Source organism: Heloderma suspectum, chromosome 5 (genome assembly GCF_057233095.1).
Source record: "Heloderma suspectum isolate Gila_16-S chromosome 5, 16-S_ref, whole genome shotgun sequence".
In the NCBI taxonomy this organism is placed as follows: Eukaryota; Metazoa; Chordata; class Lepidosauria; order Squamata; family Helodermatidae; genus Heloderma; species Heloderma suspectum.
This window is the reverse complement of record NC_139462.1, coordinates 210,661,588-210,682,181: the sequence shown is the minus strand read 5'-3', so window position 1 is coordinate 210,682,181 and position 20,594 is coordinate 210,661,588. Positions and strand designations below refer to the sequence as shown.

At 43.6% G+C, this 20,594-nt stretch overlaps 1 long non-coding RNA gene across 1 annotated transcript in view; it reads left to right on the top strand.

The window, feature by feature from the left end:
* Nucleotides 1-15,319: 15,319 nt before the first annotated feature.
* Nucleotides 15,320-20,594, top strand: part of LOC146345137 (uncharacterized) — a 44,052-nt gene continuing 38,777 nt past the window's right edge. Inside the window, exons 1-2 of the long non-coding RNA XR_014791886.1 lie at nt 15,320-15,426; nt 19,129-19,325. This is a non-coding gene — a long non-coding RNA (uncharacterized LOC146345137). The remainder of the gene's footprint in view (nt 15,427-19,128; nt 19,326-20,594) is intronic.

Genomic DNA, 20,594 nt, shown 5'->3' with positions numbered 1-20,594 from the left:
GTTTAATGAGACTTAATCCTACACATGTCAGCAGCCCACTTGCCCCCAGCTCAGCTTTGTATTTCCACATCCAGCTCATGATCAAACCTCCTGTTAGTAATCTCACTGGGTGACTTTGGGTTGGCCTCTAACCACTACACCATAGTTCTTTTATGAAACTCATGAAAAAGAGACAGTATAATGGAAAGTTCTTTCTGAAGCAGTCACATTTGTACAAATGCAGCATGAAGGGAAAGATTAGCAAGCTTCTCTTTGTTTGAATAAAAAGCACACTCTGCACATGCTCAGGGAATGGACAAAATGAGGAATAAACATGCCAGGGAAACAGCTGGATTGAGAGAGATCTCCCACACACATACACACAGATAATGGAAGAATACAGTTCTTCATATTCCCTGTATGTTTATTCCTCATCTTGTCCATTACCTGAGCATGGGAATTCACCTAGGACAGCCTTGTTTTGGGAAGCCCCTAGGAGGAGGAAGTGTTTTGGCTGAAAGTAAACGGAGATGGAGGATTTCAATTTAAAAAGAACACACACAAACAAGGCGGTGAGCACAATTCATTTTTTAAAGAAACTTAAGTATTTATTATCGGAACATACTACACTGCGTTTTTATTTATGAAAATTCTGCGACTCTTTGCAGACGATAAAAAAAAAGCCACATGACTGCTGGCTCCGCAGGACCTTGTGGTGCCATTCCTCAGAGGATTCCATGGCACAGACTGAAGGGAATTCGATCCCATTTCAGTCCATGGCAGAATTCTCTGACATCCCTAGTGTAGCATTTTCAGGGGGCTGAAGGGGCTGCCATGGAAAGGAGGGGGAGGGAAGTCCAGTTCCTCATGATCCACTATAAATCTGGATCCAGCCCAATAGTGGGTAGCTGGGCCCTAAGAAAGATTAATCTCTTCACCAAGCAGGAATTACCCAACTTTGCTTCTGTATAACAGGCCTAAAGCTTTAATCCTATACTCACTTACCTAGGATTAAGTCCCACTAAATTCAGTGGGACTTACTTCTAAGTATACATTACTAGCTAGCATTGCACTGTAAGTCAGCCTTGACTTGTAGATGTTATACTTGGTTAGACTTAAAATGGTGATAATGGCAGTAGCACATCAATTCCCCTAAATTCTGGTCTGCGGTGCCTAGTCCCTGAGACCATGCAGAACATACAAGAAGAAAATAACAATGTATGCAAATTCATTCAGAGCAAATTCTGAATGAATATTTGACAAAGAATTGGGACACTGGGAGGCTGGTGTAACCAGTGAAGAATACCCAAAGGTGGGGCATTCTCACTGTTATTATTATATACTTTATCTTCAAGGTTTCAATCTTGCCTTTCTATAAATACAAAATATCCAAGGCAGAAATCAGTGTAATAGAAAAATCAAATGCAAGATATAACCATATTATAAAACCCCATAAAACTGTCTCCATCGCTGGAGATCTAACACAACTATTGCTTCTTTTAAGCATATTGCTTTGGCAATGACCAGTAGTTGTCCCTAGGGGTGGGTGGATTCCCTACCTGCTGGTCCATGGGGAATCCGCCTGCAGGGGGGAGGAGATCTGTTACTCCCCCTGGAATCCTCTTCAACCGGCTCAGTTCCGCGGTGATTCTGTGGAGCCGCTGGCTGGCTCCAAAGCACCAGCGATACAGCCACCATGCCGTATCGCTGGCTGAAGGGGACTTAACTTACTGTGGATGCAAATGGCTTCCAGGATGCCATTTGCAGCCATAAAGGCCTTAGTTGAAGGTAAATGCAACCGTAAATGGCTGCATTTAGCTTAAACTAAGACCTTTACAGCCACAAATGGTGTCCTGGATGCCATTTGCATCCGTGCTTTTCATTCACGCAATAGGCTATGGAAATATTTGCATAGCCTATTGCATAAAAAAACAGGGCCGCAAATGGCATCCAGGATGCCATTTGCATCCCTGTTTTACCTGATAGGTTATGTAAATATTTGCGTAGCCTATCACATGAATGAAAAGCACAGCTGCAAATGGCGCCCAGGATGCCATTTGCAGCCGTAAAGGTCTTAGTTTAAGCTAAATGCAGCCATTTACAGCTGCATTTACCCTAAACTAAGGCCTTTACGGCCACAAATGGCATCCTGGACGCCATTTGCGTCTGCAGTCGGTCCCCTTCAATACGGCATGGCGGCCGTATCACTGGCAATCCAGAGCCGGAGGATCCGGCGGAAGAGGATTCTGCAGGGAGGTGGAGGTGAGTGTTCGGTTTCACCATGGACTCTGAGAGATCTTCATTGGAGTCCGTGGCAGAATTCTCCGCCATCCCTAGTTGTCGCTTTCAGGGAGATGGTCATTATATGAATAAATTTTGTGTTGGAACACTAATGCTCTTTTAAATTATGTGCCTGCTTCCTGGAAGTTAACGCAAGTCAGTGCAAATGGATTAACAACACCCTTCTGACAGTGAAAAGACTGATATTACAACAGTGGAAAAATAAACACTGACCTCCTACAATGCAATGGATTGAAGACCTTACAACACTTGCAACATTTGAACAGGTGGTGTGTATACGTCACCTGTGAATGAATACTTCTTATTTGGATACATTCTCTGCTTTTGTTGAAGTTTATGTATTTGCTGTATTTTCATATATGTATGTATATATATATATATATATATATATTCACTGAAACTGATATATTCAAATCTATGTAGCCTCTTTCTTTCTTTCTTTCTTTCTTTCTTTCTTTTATTTTGTTGAAATTTTACAATAAAAACTAAGTTATAGAAACATTCCACAGTATTATTACTTCCCCATCTTTCTGAACACTGCTCCCAGGTACATGCCTCAAAAATGCTGGTTGCACTTCCTTTCAGGTTAACTGGCTGGACTATGGAGCATCTTGGCTGTTTTGGGCTGCTATCCACCTCACTGGCTCACATCAGCTTTGGCCTGGCTAGCTGTATGGAGTTGGCCATAGGGATGGGTGCTTTAGCAAAACTCAAGCTCACTTTCTCCAGTGTCCACCTTGAAGCTAATTCCAATTTGTGTCTAAATCAGATTGCAAGCTTGGGGGGGCGGGGTCTTGCACAAAAATTCATACGTGTTTTCGCACAATTTTTTTCCAAATGCATGCACTGATTGTGTACATTTTTTGAAATGCACACATTTTTCTCCCATTTACCTAAGTGTTTCTGTACATTTTTAAAATGTACACACTTTTTCATGTGCATTTTTCAAATGTACACATTTATCAAGCACATTTTTGTTGTTGCGTGAATCACCTTGAAAACTCGGAGCTATACAGACTTTAGACTGGAGGTTGCGTTCAGATCCACAGTCTGGAAGGTATAAATCGGGTAAATTCCGGGGGGGGGGCAGAAAAGTGAGCTGAAAGGAGCAGATTTCACACCCAACCCTTTGTGGCCATGGCAACAATGTAGTCATTCTGAAATGAGGGTCTTGGGGGCACGAGGTACTTTCAAATGATCCCCAAACCATAATAAACACAATAGAAATGCTGAAGTGCTTTTCCTGAGCAAGTAGTGACAAATTCCAAATTGATACTTCTTTTGCGTTCTGATGCAGCTGTACTGAATATGCAGGATGAACAGGAAAGGGAAGCGTTGCTAAGTAATGGGTACCTGCAGGGCCAGCTCAAGGTATGGGGGGGGGGAGTCAACAAAGTGCACTCTTGTGGCCCTCCTCCTACATCATAAGAACATAAGAAGAGTCATGCTGGACAGAGCAAGAGTTCATCCAGCATTCTGTTCACACAGTGGCCAACCAGCTGCCTATGGGAAGACCACAAGTAGAACACGAGTGCAACAGCACCCTCCCGCCTAAGTTCCCCAGTGCCTGCTATACACAGGCATACTGGAGGCAGCACAGTCACCAGCACTAGTAGCGATTGATAGACATCTCCTGTGTGAGATGTCTTCGCTGTGTGAAGAAGTCCTTCCTTCGATCTGTCCTGAATCTCCCACCAATCTGCTTCATAGGTCCTCATCCTCTTCCCTGCAGGCTTGTTTGGTGGTGGTAGTGTTGGCAGAAGGAGGCAGTAGCAGTAGCCCTATGATTCGCACTGGGCGGCTGGGTCTGGGAGCTGCCATTTTAATTTTGCACAATACCCTGGACTAAAGCTATGTTGGGGACACTGTGGGAAATGTAAATATTGCCTTGCAGTCACAGTAGCCCAGAGTACTGTTGAGAAGCTTTTCATATGCTCCATATCCCAGTGGCATTGGTCAGTGAAGGCTCTACTGTTCAAGGCCAGGTATCTATTCAGCAGAAAGAAAGAACTCAGAAGCCTTTTCAGCATCCTCGTATGTGGTGGCTGTAACAAGCAAGCCAGAATCGCTGTGATACTGCTGGATTGGTGTGACCTTCCAGTGTAAATCCCATAGTGTCCCGATTGAGTTGTGAACCTCTGAGGGAACTATAAGGGAACAGATAGTGACTGGGGAGGAAATAAGGTTCCTTTGCTTTTGGCCCCTCAAAATCTGAGAGACTTTGTCTCTGCTGGCTCATTTGCCTCTTCTTCTTCTTTTTGGTCTCCTTTGCCATGTGCAGTTTTGTGAGGAATGCATTTTATGTAGCTCTCTAGGGTCAGACTTAGTAGCCAATACCAATGTATCCTTTTTTAAAAAAAACGTTTAAAGCCTTTTTCCCCCCTCTTTAACTAGCTCACTGTTAGTCTTTAATGCCATGCTATGATATTTCCTCCACTGAAGCTTATTAAACTTAATTTAATTATAGTGTGGTGTCTGTTACTGGACATCAAGCCAGATTTCTGGTGGAGGTTCATCTGTTTCTCTAGACTACAGCAGTGGAAAGCAGACAGTTCCCTTGAGTAGTCTAGGACTAGCTTTGGGAAGGAGAATTTCTTGACTGGAGCTGAATATTAGGGACCATTTCTTTTTCTTCTTCTTTTGTTACTCCTGGTTACTGAGTTTCAGGATTCAGGAAATGCAACAATTCCAGCTTAAACAACACATTGCATGGAGGTCTATGGGAGGGAGGTTCCCCCTTTACTTTTTAAAAAACAGCCAAAATCAGCCTGGTCAGACAACAAACTGGTGCAAAGGAAAAGAAAATGGAGAGAAGTTATTATCTCCTTCTCCCTCCTTAAAATGGGAAAGATATGATAACATTGTATGGGTGAAAAAGTAGCTTCAGGAAGATGATTTTGCACTGAAAAACAGTCAAAGGGAAAAAGTATTCTCTCTTTGTTTGTCCTTCTTCCCTCTCAACACACAGACTTGTGCTTGAGCTCATTTTGGATTTTTAAGAAATGGAGGGGAAAAACACACAAAATTCAATTTAACATGGAGTTTGAGGCTCACCCCCCACAGACTGGGAAGGAAACTTACACTTACACATTAAACTTACACATTCTGGGCGGTTCACACATTTTTGTGAACCGCCCAGAGAGCTTTGGCTACTGGGCGGTATAGAAATAAATAAATAAATAAATAAATAAATAAATAATTCCCCCTAGAGGAGATGCACCACCAAAAAAGAAGACACCAATTTGCATAACAATTTTCATATGCCATTGTATATGCATAGGTGCGAAGTTTGAAATCATCCCAGAATGCAGGACATGGAATAACGGGCTCAAGTTACAGGAAGCCAGATTTCAGCTGAACATCAGGAAAAACTTCCTGACTGTTAGAGCAATACAACAATGGAACCAGTTACCTAGGGAGGTGGTGGGCTGTCCCACGCTGGAGGCATTCAAGATGAGGCTGGACAGCCATCTGTCAGGGATGCTCTGTCTGACTTGGATTCCTGCATTGGGCAGGGGGTTGGACTCGATGGCCTTGTAGGCCCCTTCCAACCCTACTATTCTATGATTCTATGAAATAATATGTATCATTTAAATAGTAAGTACAAGACATTTCACCATAGTGGAGAAGACTGACTAGGTGACCAGGGTCAGGGTGCCTGTTCAGCCAGCTGTTTGATGGGCAGCTTTGAGACACCACTGCTCTCCCTTTTCATTGTTGTTCATCTTTAAACCAGACTTGGACTGGACAGCTCTTCAGAGAGATGACACCTTCAAAGAGAGGCCCATCCTTTTCCCGCTCTTCAAAATAGAGGGCTGTCCTTTGTAAAGTAGGACATTTGGCCACCTTATTGTGCACTCAGATCCATTACTTGAAGGTCCTGGTCAGCAACTAGTCTTATGGAACGGTCACCTTGAGGAGGATTTGAAGGTTCAGATCCTCTTGTTGGGTCAGTTTCCATCCATTCCCTAAAGCAGACTGTCAGGAGGAATCTTCATTGCCACAGCCACCATACTCCTCTTTTGCCTCTGGATTGGCAATACATGGGGTGGGGTCAGGGGGTATTCCTCAGAGGGCTATGTTTGGCCCTGGTGCTTCCAGTTGCTGGTGTGTGCTCTAAGAGCACTTTAAGAATGCATCTTCTAGAAAACTAGGATATGGGAAGACTGCTCTAAGAAACATAGAGGATCTGGTCTTGGATATGAATTACTCACAAAGAACTTTTTCAGGGGATGCTGGATCAATATGATGCTGCTGACCAGCTCCCCCATGTATCTAGAAAAATGTGGACTGAGGAGAGATGAACAGTTTCCCTTAATTCTGCTCCATTTTTTTTCTGGTATTCAGATAGCTGCTGGGTTCTGCTCGATTTGAATTTCCATAGGACTTGTGGATTTTGGAAAAATAATGGATTGTATGCATACAATATAATTGTATGCATATGGATTGTATATGCATACAAATAATTGTATGCATATACCCTTATACCAGTGCTGGGGAACTTCAGAGCAGTGAGGAGTAAGGATATATGGATTTTGTAAAATCCACTCCTTCTGTGTTTCATGGGTTGTCAGGTACCTTTCATTCCATCATCCACTCACTGGCGGAATCAGATTTTTCCCCAGTTTCCCGAATTTGCACAAATTTGCATTTGTGCAATTTTGCACTTGTGAAAATGTGCAAATCCCCCCAAATGCACAATTCACCCCTCAATGTACAACCTCCCATGTGCATTTTCATGCTTTAGCCTATGGGGAAAATGTGCATTTTCAGCCTGTGTTTTTTTTTCAGCCTGATGTATTTTTCTATGAATGAATTTGCGTAAAATTCTGGAAAGTAAAAAAAAAAAATAATGGTCTGCAAGTCCACGGAATCTAGAGGTGTATGAAATACTCATGCCGTTTCTTTTGTAGTGTCAACTGGGAGGGGAGGTGATCCGTCCCCCCACCTCCCCCCTGGAATCCTGGCTGGCCAGCTCCGCTCCGCAGCAATTCTGCGGAGCCGCCAGCCGGCTCCAAAGCCCCAGCAATACAGCTGCCATTGCCATATCGCTGGCTGGACTGATGTACTGCGGATGCAAATGGTGTCTGGTGTAGCAGATGCCATTTGTGTCCCCGCTCTTTAACGTAATAGGCTACATAAATCTTTATGTAGCCTATCGCGCGAAGGAACAGGGACGCAAATGTCGACATTTGCGTCCCTGTTTTTTCATGCAATAGGCTATGTAAAGATTTACATAGCCTATCACATCAAAGAGCAGGGATGCAAATGGTGTAGTGGACACCATTTGCGTCTGCAGTACATCAGTCCAGCCAGCGATACGGCAATGGCAGCCGTATCGCTGGGGCTTTGGAGCTGGCAGCAGGCAGGATCTGGCCAGCAAGGACTTTGCGAGGAGGTGGAGGTAGGAGATCCGATCCTCCACAGACTTCGGGGGCCCGATTCAATAGAATCTGGCCTCATTGGGGTCTGTAGCGGATTTCTCCGACATCCCTAAGAATCTATGTGACTTGGGAAAAGCTGGTCTCTGAAGAATCCACAGGTCGGTTTCATAGAAATCCAAACTCATTTGATTCAATTGTGGATTTCTCTGACATCCCTAGTAAGGGGTTGGATTACATCCCCCCGCACAGGCTGGATGACATCAGGGGAATGGACTACACCCCCTGATGGCAGTTGGCTTCAGCATGCACCATATGCACTAAAGCCTCCTTGGCCGAGGCGCCAGGTGGAGGAATGGGGGATTGACTTTCCCTAGTGGTGGACTCTTCTTTACAAGGGTCCCCTCCACCAAAAAAAATTAATGAGAGGCTTCCACCAATCAGGACAAACCTCCTAACACACCCTAGTGTGTCTACCTGCTTAGGGAGTTTCTGAGCCCTGTTGCCAAGGTCCCCTCCCCAGCCCTAGGAAAAAGTTAAAAGAAAGGTGATTTGGATTTTCTTGCAGGAAGACCCAAAACATAAAATTTAACAAAAAACATTGTGAAAATCCTAAGAACACAGGCGGTAGCTTTGTAACGATGCAGGCCTTCCCATGGGAAATATTTTTAGTCAGAAAATCCCTTTTAAATCAATGCAACGAAATGTCCAAATATAAAAAGGAGTTTGGTTGGTTGGAAAAAGAAAAAGGAAGGAAGGAAGGAAGACAAGGGAAGGTAGCAATCACATATCCAGAGAATTCCCAATAAAATCTAAAGTCAATTCAACCTGACTAGTTACATGTTACCTACTTGAATAGAGTCTCAGGTTCCAGAGCACATGCAGAGTTTATCACAGAAGTCTCAGAGAGAACATGTTGGCCTCCGGTTAGGCCAAGATAGAGTAAGGTCTCCAGGAATGAGCAAATTCTTACTTTTATGGGAATCTGATTTCAATAAAAGCCAGCCCCTTAGTGAAGACTGGTGCTTGTCTTGTCAGTCATACAGTAGCCTCTGTTTTTGATGTCAGTAGTCTAGCCAGCAAATCAGAAAATTACTTAGTGGTTGGACCCACTTTCCTAACAACTCTAAGTGCACATCTCAAAAGACATAGCTGGTTTGAACCAGTTCACTTATTATATATATATATATATATATATATACACACACACACACACACATACACACACACACACACAAGTTTTTGGATGTGTATTGGAGAATGAAAAGGTCAGATAAGGCTGTTCAGGCATCCCAGAATAATCCCAACTTACAAGATGCTTTAGTAGGCATGGTTGAGATACATCGGAATATACATAGGGTTCGTCATAGCCATGCAAGCTGGGAGTGATAGATATTGTTGGCCAACATCTGGAGGGTTGGGGTTGGCTGCCCTAGAACCTTGTCTAATGTTTCTAATATATGTATTTTGTTCTGAAAAGGCCACATGATCAAGGGAATCATGGGAGCTAGGAGTAAAACATTCCTGATGGCCATATGCTAGGGTACCCCCATGAATGGAAATTCATCACCTGGGTATTCTCTATTGAATTAAGAGGAGTTGCTTCTTTGCAGTATTCAGACTATAGGATCTCAGGATAAATGCAAGTGCCGTTTTGACATCTGGGCCAGCACTAGGGGTGAACAAAAGTCACTTACCTTTTCTCGCAGCTTTTTCGCGGTGGGGGGGAGCGCTTCGCTGCTCCCCCTGCGAAGTTCAGGCCGGGGGGGGAGGCTTCCCGCCTCGCCCGGCCGAAATTCAGGACGGGGGGGGAGGCTTCCCGCCTCGCCCGGCCGAAATTCAGGCCGGGGAGGAGGCTTCCCGCCTCGCCCGGCCGCGAACACGAAAGTAAAAAAAAAAAAAAAGTCCCCTGATAGGCTACGTGACGATTCACGTAGCCTATCACGGCTAGATCTGGAAAGTCAGCCGTGATAGGCTACGTGAATCGTCACGTAGCCTATCACGGGTGACTTTAAAAAAAAGCGCGTACGCGAATGGCGGCCCCCATAGGGAGCCGCCATTCGCGTTCCTTATTTAGTTGCTGTAGTCTACGTCAATGTTTACGTAGACTACGGCGAAAATAAGGGCAACGCAAATAGCGTTGCCCTTATTTTCGCCGTAGTCTATGTAAACATTGACATAGACTACAGCGACCAAATAAGGAAGGGGAATGGCGGCTCCCTATGGGGGCCGCCATTATCCGTACACACTTTTTTTTTTTTTTTAAAGTCACCCGTGATAGGCTACGTGATGATTCATGTAGCCTATCACGGCTGACTTTGCAAATCTTGCCGTGATAGGCTACGTGAATCGTCACGTAGCCTATCAGGGGACGTGGTTTTTTTTTTTTCTTTCATTGCAATGGCGGGGGCGGCAGCCGGTCGAAAGACCGGCTGCCGCTCCCACCCCGCTCGAACACCGGACGAACCGCCAGCCGGACCCGCCGCCGGGAGGGACATTCAGGGAAGGTAAGTCCCGTCCCGGGGGGGGCGGGGGGGCGGAGGATTTCTCCCCGAAACTTGTTCGGGGGGCCGAACACGTTGGCGCTAGGCCCCCCGAAGTTTCGGGGAGAAATTCTCCGCCATCCCTAGCCAGCACTGATCAAGCAAATCCCAAGGGTAATTGTAAACTGGCCAGTCTAAAGCCTTGGTGGGAAATATGGTCCAGTCCTGAAGCATCTTCAACTCAAGGTAAATCAATAGCTAAAGCAGCATCTGGGCAGCCCTCATGGTCAACTTTGTTCCGGGAACCTCCACCTAATGGTCTCAGAAGCATGCTTTTGTAATGCTTAGTTAGCTAGCTTTAATCCAGTTTAAAAGAAGAGACCTGCTATTTCCCAAGAGACAGTTCTAATTTATACCTTTTCTTTTAAATTCATCCTGAGAATCCCAGAGTTATTGCCCTGGTGTGTCAGCTTAACCTATAAAACTGCCCTTCAGACTAATGGTTCAGTGCTTGAACATGAGACTCAATATGGACAGACATTCTGCCCAGGCTTTTCCTGGCTTACTGCCCATTCCTGGTGATCCTTTCTGAATTTTGCCTTTGGTGTACACCCCTAATTGTTTGCCCTTGCCTGATTGATTTCTTTAGGGCGCAATCCTATGTGGATAGATGGCAGCTTCCAAACTCAGAGGCTGACGACTATGCAATGCAGGGCGGGAGGACAGTGGAGGCTCCAGTCCAGATGCCCTGCATTTCTGTTAGACAGCCGATTTTGCCCATCAAGCAGCAGCACCTTGAAGGGGGAGGGGAAGGGGAAGATTCTGGGGAGGTGATAGGAAATGGCTTACCACAGCCACCCCAGTCCCCTCCCCTCCCCATCCCCAGGAACGCCCCATTTCCTGTCTTCATGCTCAGTTTTCCAAACATGGAGAGGTAGCCAGCTCGGTTCTCTCCACACCAGCTACAAGGGGAGGAGAGGAGTGGGGAGCACAGTTTCCTGGCTCCGAGGTTGGAGCCTCGGAGCCAGGAAACTGAACAATCCTATGGCCCCCCAGACTCTGTCTAGGGGCCATAGGATTGCTCTCCCCAGGCTTGTATGGGGACTGGATCAGGACTCTGGTGTGCATGGAAGGCTTTTACTCACCCACCACCACCACTGCTGTCTCAACTGGAATCAACCTTCCCCATGTCTGCTGCTTGGAATGGGACAAAAATGTAATAGCCAGAAACTTGGACAGCTTTAAACGAGGAACAAACAGTTTCATGGAAGATAAGACTATCAATGGCGACAAGTCATGGTGGTTATATATTACCTCCAGTAGAGATGTACAGACTGTGTAAAGTCCGCTCCGTCTGTATTTTGTGGATTGTCAGGTGCCTTTCACTCCGTCATCCACCCACAGACAGATATGATTTTTTTTCATCATGCAGAAAAATGCAGAAATAATTACATAAACATTTACGTCAGTATTTACATAATTTACCTCAGTACGTAACATTTAGTGTATCGTCCCCCATTCCTTTCAACTTTTCCTCAGCAGAAACGTACATATTTTTCTACGGATTTATATGCATACATTTTGGGAAAGTAAAAAAATCATCCGAAAGTCCATGGACTCCGCATGGCCTGAGAGGGAGCACTCCGCAGCAGATTCTGCAGGTCGGATTCGTAGAAATCCGAGCTCATTTTAATCCATCTTGAATTTCTCCAGCATCCCTAACCTCCAGTCTCAGAGGAAGTATGCTTATGTACACTGGTGGCTGGGGAACATGGGCAGGAAGGTGCTGTTGTGCTCATGCCCTGATTGTGGGCTTCCCATAGGCTACTGTGGGAACAGAATGCTGGATTACATGGACCCATGGTCTGATCCAACATGGCTGCTGTTAGGTTTTTATATCGTCCCATTGTGAATAGCAGGCTCACTGGGCGGGGGGGGGGAGTATCCCTCTGAGAACCACAGTGAGGGCAAAAGATTACACCCTGCCCGCACACACACACACCACAGTCCTAATGCATCTCATGCCTCTCTCTGCACTAGCTATTTAATGAAATATCAACTACAAAAGGACAAATTACACGAGAAACATCTAGTTTGTCTCTAAATACATTAAACTTGGTTTCATGAGAGCCAGAATAAGGCAGATTCAAATGAACACTGTAAATTAAGCATCTCTTCCTATGGGTATCCTATTCCAAATTTTGAAGCAAATTATATCCCCACAACCACAAATCAATAGATATCATAGAAAAGTTCCCTTTTTAGGGAAATTATCTTTCATATCTGGAATGATTCTTCAGACTCATGAAAAATAAGAGACTGCTAAGCAGGAAGAGGTTTAGTAAGAGTTTGGCATAAGAGGTTATGGGGTGGGGGTGGGGAGAGCCAGTGTCTTCAGTTTGCATAAGTTTTTCCACTGTGTTATGTTGCATGTCAGTCAGAAATGTTGCTATATTGGACCCTACGGTATTATGTTCAAGGTCAAGGATATTTCTGTGGCTAAAAAGACTAGGAAGACAGTAAATAATGCAGAACTGCTGTATGAATATGAAAGCCCTCCATGTAGAGTTATGGGTGGAGGGTTTTGCCAAATAAGCATGCATTTTTCAATAAAATATCACTTTGCTGTATTAGCATGCAAGCAGTATGAATAATGTTGAAGCCTAGGCAATAAGGTAATAAGATGCTGTCCTTTGCATTTGCTAGAAATATCTTCCTTGTTTGTTTTTTTCTTCCCCGATGGACTTCCTTTTAAAAAAACAAATGGGTGTGTCATTGGAAAAATGCTGGGATTGTGGTGGTGGTGGTTGTTCTGAGTCATTTTCACAACAAACATGATATGCTGAGTGATTAATTATGCGATTTATCCCATACAACCAGTTGGTAACCTGTGAACACAGTTTGTACAGAAAAATTAAATTTAATGAAATGTTTAAGTTAACTAACTGTGTTTACTGAAACATTCAAAGTGTTATCTTTACAAAACTTCTCTAAATACAATGTTCTTGGTGTAAACTCCAGGGCGACCACTGTAATATCCTTGTTCTGATCCATTGGCAACTTGAAACTTGAGGTTTGCCAAGCAGCTCACACGACTCATGGCAACATAGAGCTGTCCATGGCAGAAGACAGGTGTAGGCAGATAGATCTAAGAAGAGACTGAAGAGTGCTGTCAGGCTTGATTGATGAGACTGAAGTCTCATCTGGTTTGTAGCAGCTTGAATAGATTGTGACCTGTATGGCCACCCTTCATAAGCATGCATGTCAGGCCAAGCAAGCCAGGCAACCGGTCCGGCATACACTTCTTGCCTTGGCTGCAAATCCCGACTTTGACTTATAGTGAAAACCGTTCTTATTCATCAAATCTGCATGTCAACAGCTTTCCAGTGTGTGTATCATGAGAATTGGTGAATAGGAAGGCAGTCAAAAAGGGATGACCAACTAACTCACGACTTTGAATTATATATATAAGATATTGTCAGAGAAGTCTGTTCAATAGACGAAAACAGAAGATGGAAGTGAGAATGAGCTGACCAGGGTTCCCAAGTAGAGCTCATTCAATAGTTCAAAAGAGCACATGGTCAACTAACTCTCTATCTATCTATCTATCTATCTATCTATCTATTATTGTCTGCTGATTCCTGCTTCCTTGGAGGCAGGGCAGAAGTCAACTAGGAAGAGGGTTTTTTGGCAGTGATGCCTTCAGGGCAACTCATCTGGTTCCAAAATTATTTTTAAGTACCAGGCAAATGCCTTTTTATTCATCCAAATCCTGGGGCATTTTAGTAACTAACACCTTAATTATGGCGTAAGCTTTCATGGATGACAGTTCACTCCAGTTCAATGAAAGCTTATGCCATAATAAATTTGCTAGTCTGCAAGGTGTCACAAGACTCTTTGTGGGAGCGATGTCAGCAACAGATAAGGGTGAGCATTAGGGATGGCACAGGCGTCAGATTCAGTCTGGGAATCCGGCGGATCTGCTCCCACCCGTACATCCAAGCCCGACTTGCTGAGCCCCTGCCCCTGCTTGCCCCCTACCCACACTCAGCAAATGGCCTGCACTCACCCCAGTGGCCTTGTCAAGCTTCGCGGTCACCATTTTTTGAGAAATAAAATGACTAGTGCGAAATTACTCATATTTGTGCACATGTGAAAATGAGCATTTTGTGAATATTCGCGTTTGCACGAAAATGCACATTCCTCCCAAAATGCATATTTTCACTCACACTCATGTGTGCCTTTGTAAAAATGCACAGTTCACACATGAGAATATGTGCATTCAGGAAAATGAGCATTTTCACACATACAAAAACATGCACATTTTTGCAATAGACATTTTATTTTTTAAAAAAAATGGTGACCGCGAAGCTTGATGAGGTCACTAGGGTGAGTGCAGGCTGCTCACTGAGCATGGGAGGGGCTTGAGCATGATCCAGGGACCAACAAGCAGGGGCAGGGGCTGGGCAGGTGTCCAGAGAACCCAGACAGGGGTGAGTTCGCACATCCCTAGTGTGCATACAAGCAAAAATTGAGCTCGTTAAAGTTTCCCAAATTCCACCTTGGAGCTCATTCCATCTCATGTCTGTATCAGATTGCAACCTTTGGTTTTTTGTGTTTTTTTCCCTTTTCACATATAAATTCCTGTGTATACTTCCGTGCATATTTTCCCAAATGTACACATCAGTTGTGCTCATCTTTGAAATGTACATACTCTTCTCCTATTGATTAAAGCATCTGTGCACACATTTTTCCAAAGTACACACTTTTTCATGCACATTTTTCTAGGGATGTCAGAGAAATCTGCTGCGGATTCAAATGAGGCCGGATTCTTTGGAATCTGGCCTCAGGCATCCGCAGCAGATTGGGACCACTTACCTCAGCTCCAGGAGGACTGGAGGTGGAACAGCACTCGGCTGCTTCTTGCCAGCCAGAGCCATTCGCCTCCTCCCTGTCCCTGCTGATTGCCATGCCTTAAAAAAAAAAAAAATGGTGATCGGGAGGGTGTGTCCATAGGTTTATACGCAAGATTCACCACTCTATTTTGCATATAAGTCTATGGGCACATGCGATCAGCAGGATGTGCCCATAGACTTATACACAAAATAGACGGGTGAATCTTGCATATAAGCCTATGGACACGTAGACTTATACACAAGATTCATGACTCTATTTGCGTATAAGTCTATGGGCACATCCTCCCGGTCGCCTTTTTTTTTTTAAGACATGGCAATTGTTAGGGACAGGGAGGAGGTGAACGGCTCTGACTGGCAGGAGGGAAGGTAAGTGCCCCCAAGCCAGTTCCCCCGCCGCCACCCAGAATCCGAGCAGAGCAGAACCACTCTGGAGGATTCCAGGGGGAGGAATGGATCGCTTCCCCTCCCATGGATTCCCCACCGGAACAGACGGTGGGGAATCCGTACACTCCTACATTTTTCAAATGTATGAATGCTGTCAAACATGGCGGGGGGGTGTCTGTGAATCACATTGTAAGCTTGGAAATGCCTGGACTTTGTCCACAGATTGCGTTCAAGTCAGTGTTTGGTCTAGGAGGTGTGCGCTGGGTAAATGCTGATTAAAAATGAAGTGAAATGAATTTCTCAAACATCCCAAGCAAAAGTAACATGGCTAATTCTTTGAAAATTTAATTACCCTGGTTTTGTGAACCACCCAGAGAGCTTCAGCTATTGGGAGGTATAGAAATGAAATAATAAATAAATGAATAGAATTTTAAGTAGGATATATCTGTGAGTGTTTATCTGCTGCTTTTATCTCGGCATTTTACTATTTTATTGGAGTGGTGCTTTTATTTGTTGTACTATAGTGAACCTCCCTGGAATGCATTTCTGAAGAATAGCAGCATTTAAATATTTTAAATACATGTACATAATAATGCCCATGATGGCTTACAGTCCTGACAATTTAAACACAGTCAACTTAAAGCAGCTAAAACAAAGAAAAAAAGAAAGAAAACCAGCAAAGAGGAGGGGAAAAAATGCCAGTGATTAAAACAACAACAACCATTCCATCAGCCAGCTGGAATTAAAATGTTTTAACCTGGCATCTAAACCATATCAGAGAATGTTTCCTGGGGCAGGGAGTTCAGATGTCTGGGTGACACTACAGAGAAGGCCCTGCTCTCTGTCTCATGTACCTATCAAGCACACCTCTGATGGCAAGACATGGACCAGAGCCTTCCACAATGGCCTGAGTGAGTGCGCAGGTTTGTGTGGAAGGAAACAGTTGTGGGACTGTGCAGCCGAAGGTCAGTACCGAACTGCATCATTCCATTAGCAAGAATGATGTTGCACTAGCAGATACTAGGTTCTGAACTGTGCACAAGAGAAGAATCCAACTAAAGTTACATTTGCGCAAGCATAGTTGTGCAAGAGGTTTTCCATTATGCTTGTGCAACTCATTGTGCTATGCTACCTGTGGAGCATTCTGCTTGTGCAACTGGTTGTGCAACTGCTTGCACCCGTTGTGCAACCCACCCACACTGAAACGCATTGTGCAACTGGTCATGCAACTGCTTTGCACACATTGCGCAACCTGTTGTGCAACCTGGTTGTGCAACTGCTTGCACAACTGATTGTGCAAGTGTAATGGGCAACTGCTTATGCAATGCAACAGAAAGATTCAGCAGAGCTCCGCTAGCACTATTTGAGCTTGTGGAATGTCACAGTTGGATACTGCCCCATGAATGCCTACAAGGGAGTGTTTGAAAGCACAGACATACCTGCATCAAAACCACATTGCATATCAAGAACAAGGCCAATATGCAGAAAAAGCTGGTACAGTGTAGCCAATAAATGACTGAGGTACAAATTCAGAAGTCCCTGGTTCAAATCTCACTTTTGCAATGAACTCACTAGGTGGACCTCACCACTTCTACTCAGCTAGAGATGGATAGATCTGTCTGTCACACTTGCTACAATGTTTACATTTTTTTCAGCTACAAGTTCATTCCATCCCATTTCCACATCCCTTTGCAATTTTAAAAAATGCATGCACAAAAATTTGCATGCATGTTTATACAAAGTTCCTTCTAATTCAGGCAATGTTTTTTGCAAGTGCTTTCTCCTAATAATATGCCCTTTTGCACACAACATTCCCTTGTGCACATATTTGTTGCATGCAATTTTCCATGATGTATGCATTTTTTACTCAGAGAACTGCTTCACAATATTGGGGACAGTGCAAAAACTGAAGGATAATTCCATTCAAGTTCATGTCTTAGTTCAGGAAGTGCAAATTTGGTTGGTTCTTCATATTAAGAAGCAAACTAATCAAATTTCACCCTCATCCCTCACTTTCTGCCTCAGTCTCCCCCACCTGCAGTATGGGGGGATAATCATATTGAATTGTCTTACAGACATAAGGATTACAACTAGATAATGCATGTGAAGATCTTTGAACAGTTGAATGTGCTATGCAAATCATGATAATGATGATGGTGGTGGTGGTGGTGACATCTGATGGTTTTCCAAGAAGCAATACCTAGTCTGAATCTGCAAGTAGAACCCTGGGAAAGGAGTGTAACATATGCCTCTATAAACATTTGAATCAGCTTTCAGTTTTTTGATGAAGTGTCATATAAGCCCAGGTCTTTGGAGAAACATCTAACACATCTGCTGGCTCATGCTAGCTCTCAGTGATGTGTAAAACATAGACAGGTATCTAAGCAACAGTTGAATCTAAGTACACGTGTTGGAGTTCAATTTGCTACTCAGCATTCTGTTAAGGGGCCCCTGTCTGTCTGCTTCATTCATGAGTATGGCCCTTCTGGAGTATGGCCCTTAAGGCCATCCATAAAATCTTTTCCCCTATCTGCCTAGACTTATAAACAAAACAGTACACATACTGTGAAGACAGGATACCCTGGAGAAGATGCTGATGCTAGGGAAAGTAGAAGGCAAAAGAAAGAGGGGCCGACCAAGGGCAAGATGGATGGATGATATTCTGGAGGTGACCGACTTGACCTTGGGGAAGCTGGGGGTGGCGAAGGCCGACAGGAAGCTCTGTCATGGGCTGGTCCATGAAGTCATGAAGAGTTGGAAGCGACTGACCGAATAAACAACAACAACACATACTACAAGGCCTCTCCTTCCATTCTGTTCCACTAAATGAGCTTGAGGGAAGAAAAGATGCTAAGATTTTGCTAGCAAAGTGCCCATTATGTCAGAGGTGGGCCAAAGGTACATCTCCAAATTTTATTGGATTTCAACTCCTATAAGCCCCTGCCGAGATGGCCACTGGGTAGTAATGTTGGGAGTTGCAGTCCAAAATATCTGGAGATCTAGATAATGTGCACCTCTGCATTAGGTCACACAATATAACCCTTTTTGCTTATATACCTTGTGAGCTGGGGGAGGGGGGAGGGGGGCATGAAACATATGCTGCTGAAAGACACGAAGCAGGTTCAGTTTATGGAAGGAGCCAAATCAAATAAATTGGCATATATGAGATTCTACATCCTATTAGTATTCTCCCCACATTGGCTCCAAGGTGGCTTTCCATTGTAAAGTGCCTGTGTGTATTTTTGGAATAGAGGGGGCTGATGTAACAGAGAAGGTAGCCAAGTTCACTCCCCATGGCTGGTTTGTAAACATGAACGATCATCCATTTCTTCACTCAGCTAGCTACCCACAGGAAGTGCAAAGGCCTCCCTACTACTTCAGGGAAGAATCATTGCTTGCATAGGAGCGGGAAGCTGAATACAGGTCCAGAAACCCTGAAACTTTTGAAAAGGAAGGAATCCCTATGAAGGAGCTCAGTGCTGCCAACATACTGTGCTCTACAGTTTTGGAATACCATCACTCTCCATCTTGGCAGCTGTCCTTTTCCATTTCACCTTATCGTACTATGAGAGGAACTGTAGTGCAACAAGATGTCTCAGATAGCAGCCTGCCTAGTCATAGAAGGAGAATGGGTCTTGGGGATAAGCAATGGACTGCTTGTAATGTGTGTGATCTCCATTACAGACACTGCCTGATTTGGTTTAGGAGTAGAAGAAACTGCTTTACACAAAATCAGCCTTGTTTCATCTATACCGGTGTTGTCTTCTTGGACCAGCAACTGCTCTCCAAAAAGGAGAGAGGTCTTTCCTATCACATCCTGCCTGTCCCTTTGCTTAACTGGAGATGCCAAGGATTGAAAGTTGGACCTTCTGCAATGCAAGGTATGAGCTCTACTATGGAGCTTCGGACAGTCCCTCCTGTCAGAAGTAAGACAAGGATGGGCAAAATGGCTCTGTATTGTGACTTGTTGGGTACATCATACACCTTCCAACATCCCCAGTTTGGGCTGTCATGTCCAGGTAGCAAAACCAGGTTTCCCAAGCACTGGAATACTACCTTTAGGGATGAGTAAAAAATCCATTCAGTTCATATTTATTTCATTTTTATTTATTTCATTTCTATACCACCCAATAGCCAAAGCTATTTTCACTGCAAACATACTGAATTCTGGAACCTAAACAAGAACTGGAATGCAATTTGCTGCTGACATCCATAGGTTTCAAGACCATTTGAAAATTACACTCTTTAATCTGCATTTTTCAAAAAAATTTCACAAATATGTGTATATTTGCAAAAGTGTACATACACACAACACTTCAATAGGAAACATAGCATACAGATGCAAAAGTGTGCACAAAAATATGTAGATCTGGAGAGAATGTGTAAAAAAAGGCAGCTGTTAAAAGATTGCACACAAAAATACATATAAATTTTCATTCAGACCTTAAAAAAAAAAAAAGCACAGGCCAATGCAGAATCTAGGGACAGATGAATCTGTCAATTTCGGTTTCTCTCACTTTCTGATTTTTCCAGTCTTAAATTTAGTTCATCTCAAACATAGATAATTTCTCCACTATTAAGTTCTGTTCAACCTGACTTTGAGAATTTTTAAATTTTTTAAATTATCTATGAAATCTCATAAGCATTTCCCCTAAAGATGCATTTTGCCTAATATAAATGTTTTTGAAAGCAATTTTCCTCATATAATGCATTTTCTAATATTATTTTCCCTAATATGCATATTTTAATTAGAAAACTCCATGTGCATTTCGAAGGGTAACAGATTTTAGTCTGCATAATGGTTCAAAAATGCAAAATTAGTTAAGTTAGCATTAAAATACGAACTGAACACATTTCTCCTCCATCCCAAGGAGAATTGGAGTAGTACTAATTTAGCATTGGGGAAATGAGAACCTGTATGAAATTGAACGCATCCATCTCCATGACTAGTCAGGCTTGGTTGATCAGATGCTTTGCATCCATTTCAAGGGGGAAAAGATTATTTAGGAGGCAATTTTAAAAAACAAAAAACACCCTTACATAGAATTCAGTTGCACTGAAATTAATGAGACTTACTCCAAAAGATATATGCTTAGGATCCCTTACAACAGTTGACTTAAATTATTAGGCTCTAAGCTAGAACTAAACTA